The sequence below is a fragment of the Macrobrachium nipponense genome, chromosome 2 (genome assembly GCF_015104395.2).
Source record: "Macrobrachium nipponense isolate FS-2020 chromosome 2, ASM1510439v2, whole genome shotgun sequence".
NCBI lineage: Eukaryota > Metazoa > Arthropoda > Malacostraca > Decapoda > Palaemonidae > Macrobrachium > Macrobrachium nipponense.
The window spans coordinates 146,557,119-146,563,118 of NC_087201.1; positions in this window are offsets into that span (position 1 = coordinate 146,557,119).

Below are 6,000 nucleotides of genomic sequence, written 5' to 3' on the forward strand. Positions count from 1 at the left end.
TTTCTGAAAGTCAACAGGAAGCAAATCAAGCTTATTAAATTGCTGAGAGAATAAAAAGACCTTTAAGCCATTTCCCTTAAAAGCAACCACATTTTAACTACTGAATCTTAGATAAACCTCTATGCAGTAAAACTCCTACAACATCAGATGCTTCACACACCTACACATAAGGCTTATCAGTTCTGTGATATTCATCAATATCTTATACAAACACACACACACACACACAAACACGCATTGTCAACAGAACATAATCACCGTTATTGGAGCGCGTGTGATCCACAGACACTGAAACTCATCGTAGCCAACAGTCGGGTGACTGAGTTGTTTTCGTGGATTCCGAGACAGTTTCGGTCACAATTTATTATCGGTGTTCTGTTTCACAGGCCGCGTTGACAGTGACTAATGTCAGCACCGCGACATTAATTTCATGTCGACAATTCCTAATGGTTACTCCCCACTCCGGTTCCTGGCGTTTCATATTCCCGCTATTCTGCTATGTGGACTTCGGTGGTAAGTAACACCGAGTGCTTTATCATTTTAAGCATTTTGATGTATGATTGATAGTTAAATACCGGGCAGGATTCCACCAACTTTTCGTTCAAGAAAATAGAAGCAGATTTAAATAATGTATTACTTATACCATTAACGAGGGCCACGTGCATATCAGCCCCTAGTTGCGTGCCACCTCTATGTAATGTGATATATAATTCTAAAGCTATACTTGACAAATCTAAGAAAGAACCTGCCACCCCATTAACGCAAAATTTGATATATTGATCGGCTAGAATTTGATTTAAGGAAATATTGCTAGGTGTAAAATCCAGTCTTTCCTTCGAATTAATTGAAGTTTCAATAATTCTACGTCTACTAACATTCGGGAACGATTCTGATATAAACACATTATACAAAAAAATAGGAACTTGATTACCAGTTCCGGGTACGTTAGGAACTACACTAGCCATATTTTGTGTTAATATATAATTTTAGATGAAGGGTAGGACACGTACACGCCCTTATTATATTTACTTCTGGATTCAACATGTATATTCTTCCTCTTCCTTCGTTTTTTCTTTCCTCCTACACTCGACTGTCTAACTAATCATTTCACCGTTTTTCTTCGTTTCCTCCGTCCTTTCTTCTGGTACCGCTTAAATTCTTGTCCAGTAGTTTTGAGGCTCTTATACCATTTCGTTTTAAGGATTCTTTTAAAGGTAAACCATCATTTACCATATCAGATAACACAGATCTACCAAATCTTTAACTGGAAGATTTAACAACATTAAATAGAAAAGGAAGCACTTTATGTGCGATACCGCTTTTAGCAGAAAACAGACCACTACCTCTTCTATGCCCGGGATAGAAAACGGAAATATCCTCAAACCCCGCCCCCTTCTTAAAGGGTCTGATAAAAATAGTTTTTTAAATTCCGCCTCTGAAGGAGGCATGAATATCACTCTCATTATATTTTTTACACTACTTTTATACTCTTTGAAAATAATTTAAGCAGAGCTTCATTTGCACGTTCCAGTTGACTCGAGGGTGTTATCACAAATAAGGAATGATCAAGGGTGAACATTGAATTATATACATATCTACCCATCTATTTATACACACCTACACATCTATTTTTATCAAGGTTTTATACGTAGCAGGCAGGTAACACTCGAGTCTTTAGTGAAATGTAAAAGATGTCCATTTTGATCCGTGATAATAATTTAAATCTGGTCCAAAGTGTTCGTGTTCAACAATTTGTAGACTGTATTATGTATCCCTTTTCCTCTACCACTTTCTAAAGTAAAACAGTCCAATATATTGACTTGTCTCCCACCAAAAATCTTTGGTTGAACTATATCAGTATACAAATATATATAATCTACCCCGCAATTATCAGGTAGGGAATCAATGGAAACGTGTTCATTTAATGCATGCCCTCCATGCATTTCATAACTGGTATTAATTTGAAAACCTACTAATTTCGCAGCTTTTCCACTAAATTTAACATATATACTTTTAACGTCCCTGGTTGTCAGTTTCCTTCTCTTGATATGTGGTATAGTAATTCTTCTTAAATCTTCACCCCAATGAAATATACCGTTACTATTAAAATATTTTACGAAATTATCGCCGTAATAAACTTTCAAATAATCATAAACATCCTTATTAATAGCTCTCACGAACCTCTTCATGTCCCCTGCTAACATTGCTATTCTCGGTCTATACAAATATTTGCGCTTATCACGTTTATGACGCTCTGTAATAAATTCGAGAGTGAATAAATCATCTTTTGATAATATAGCATAATACGTACCCGGGAACATGATCGAGGTTAAACTTACTTCATATTCAACCCCGTTAGGTAATAATATAGATGTAGGTAATCTATTTGCAAATTTTGACGGTGAATTTTTGGTGCACGTGTCCAAACATCCAATACTACTCAAATATATGGTGTGTTCACCAGCCATGTCAGTCAAATACTAGGGAGGTATATGTCACGTACGGTGTTTATAAGAAAAGGTGTGATAGTTTTTATCTAGGTCTTATATGCAGAGTGCATGATACAACCACATTTTTTATAAACATTATTTCTCCACCTTTCTGATCCGATACACTGATTGTAATGTAATCCAATACGTCAATGGTATTTAAAGGTTTATAAATGGCGTTATGCGGACCTTTAAAATGTGCACATTCTAACGCAAAACAGTCTAAGAAGTTAACCATTTTATCGCCCAATGTGGTAGGTTGAATTATATCTGAATACATGTAAATGTATTCAACACATTGATCATTTACAAATATATTTCTACCGCGATGAGGTCTCAACGTACCCGAACTGTATATCATATACTTCACCCTTTCATTGAAACCAAGTATGTTGGCTGCTTTTTCACTGAATTTAATAGTAATTGAATCAATCGTATCAACTTTTGCTACGCCTGTATTGTTATGTCGAATACTCATTCTCTTCATATCATCATTCCACGAGAATAAACCATTCCCGCAGATAGCTCCGTGAATATGCTCACCGTAAAATATGGATAATTGCTCAATAATTTCGTATTAATCGCTCTAGTCATTGCATTCAATTCCCCCCCCCCCCCTCCCCCAACAAACCAGAAACAGACTTATAAATAAAGGTATAAACGCATTTCCCCGTAGACTCGTTATAGATCACGTTAAATTTCATGGTAAAATCATCGTCACCAGGTTTAACGGCGTAGCATATTATCGGGAGAATGACTCCCACCACACCCACTTCATATTCCATTTCTTTCCGTAATGATATAGGGGTGGCTAACCTGTTGGTAAATTTACACGCTCGATTTTCGGGAAATGTACCCATACATGCACTGCGATTCACGTATACGATGTGATCACTACACATGTTGAACGTAGACTGTGTGTATAGTAGCATTTATTGGGTTAATATATACACATCTTAAAAACCCGTGTTTATGTTGTCACTCTCAATATTCATGAAAACGTGTTTTTTGCAGATTGCCACGTCGAAGAAAGCACCTTTCCTCTTGTGAAACCTCCATGCACAACGGATCAATCACTGGCCAGATAAAGCTAACCTAAGAAACCAAGTTAGGCAGAAGAAACCAAGATAAAATGAATGGAGAACCTTAATATTATTCCTACCTAACACATACAAACTAACTTAAATGCTAAACTTAAGTTATTAAACAATAAATTACAAAAATAACCTTACAAATTGATTCAAAGGGATAACCACGAGAGGCTTAGTGGATCATCTCATTAGGCCATACAAGGTCCAGAAGACCGTACTGCAAACAGGAGCATGCAAATCTACAGGTACCCACCGATCCACGATCGTCTTAGATAGCTATAAAAACATCTCATACCTGTAGAAGGCCGCCCTACTTGTCTCCACGAGTTCCAAGAACTCACCGACGCTGATGAAAAGGATCAAACTGCACAAGCTGCAACGCCTGTAGGCAACCACAGGAACTCCGAGGGTGGTAGCCTGCGAGAATCCGGGACGTCAACGGATCTTGCACGCCACAAACTGCACCGTTCTATGTATGTACGGGCCAACTCGTTCGGAATCCTTCCGACGAACTAGGGAAGGGGTGTGGCTGACGAATGCCGCGAGTGGCAAACACTAGCGACCACACACAATACAGCGAAGGATTATAGAACCCATGATCCAAATCTCCGTACAAAAACTGCAGAAGTGACCATAAATTAAGTGACAAAGCGTCAGGCTGTGAGGAGGAACTCGAACTAAATCTCTCACGTATAACCAACCTTACGATCAATCCTTCCACTCGAGTCAACACAGCTCATAGGAGAGAAAAACAACGATCGTTAATAAGGCACTTCAGTAGTTCACTAATACCGGGGGAGAAGGTGGTAAACAAAACCCCTAGGAAAAACAAAGCAAAACTGCAAAGTCATATGACTTTCTTACAGAATTCATCAAACTAAGAAAGAGCTTAAACATACGAGAAACTATACTAACTTATTAATAAACTTAAAACTCAACAAGATCAAATGGTTGGACAACTATTAACAAATTATAACAAATTTTTCTTAATCTAATACCCACGTGTATACTATTTTTAAAGGGTCACGGGAGGCAACAGTATTAAAGTTGTGAGATTGTTAGTCAACGCCTGTCCCATTAATGTTTTAGGGTGCATAATATATATATATATATATATATATATATATATATATATATATATATATATATATATATATATATATATAATATATAGATCTCACATTATTATTATCACACCGATGGACTGTGAAGCAGCCTCCCAGGGGATGTCGTGCAATTGGAACTTCCGAAGTTCAAACGAAAATACAATGCATTACTACCATAATAGTATTTTTAAATACATTTTGATATGTCATTAACTAATTTTTTTAATAAGTGGGATTTCTTTCTGTATTTCACTTTACTTCCTCCTACTTCTTCCAAATGAACACTATATTCTTTGGAAGCTTGAATTTCCAGTCAGTGGCCTCTGGGCTTTTTCAATATGAACATCTACTGAACAATAATAATAATAATAATAATAATAATAATAATAATAATAATAATAATAATAATAATAATAACCATTATTATTGTTATGATAATTGTTAGTTGTATTGATATAAGTACGTAGTAATTAAAAGTGAGAACGCACTTTTATGTTCATATTCTTCATTGCCGAGAGAGAGAGAGAGAGAGAGAGAGAGAGAGAGAGAGAGAGAGAGAGAGAGAGAGAGAGAGAAGCAAATGTATTGGACACTATGTTCGAAATTAAATAAACCATAAAGTTCATAAATTAATGAGATTTAAGTGGCCATTGAAATGCCAGTACTGAAACAGTCAAAGGTGCATCGCGTCAATCCAATAACGCCGTTGTGTTATGCGAATGAATCTACACGAATAACATCTGATTCCCCGTATTTGCTGAGAAAACTCTAAAAGCCAGAACTCCCAGAGAGAGAGAGAGAGAGAGAGAGAGAGAGAGAGAGAGAGAGAGAGAGAGAAACTCTCCTTTATTAAACAGAAACGTTCAGATCTTTTCCAAATATATTTGACTTTCCATCATTTGCTATCAAGTGAAATGATTCAATTCAAGGAACTCGCTTTGATCGCAGGTTCAATAAATCCATTTTTCTCTTTTCCTCAACCTTATTAGAAATCACTTTTAATCAGAGAGATTTTATTGACTGTTCAGTTTCATTTAGCGAAGGAAGAATAGACCATGAATGGAGTGCGTGGTCACAAAAATATAGTTGGATGAGCTTCACTAATTGCGCGTTATTTTCAATTTACAATTTATTGATAAAGGAAATTAAGTGGAATTTCGATTTCAGAGTAAGTAAAAGAGTAAAGTAGTACTTAAGATGTAGCAATGATGATATAACTTTCACGAAAACAATAACTTATTAATATTAAAGTAATTTACAAAAACGAAGTTATAATAATAATAATAATAATAATAATAATAATAATAATAATAA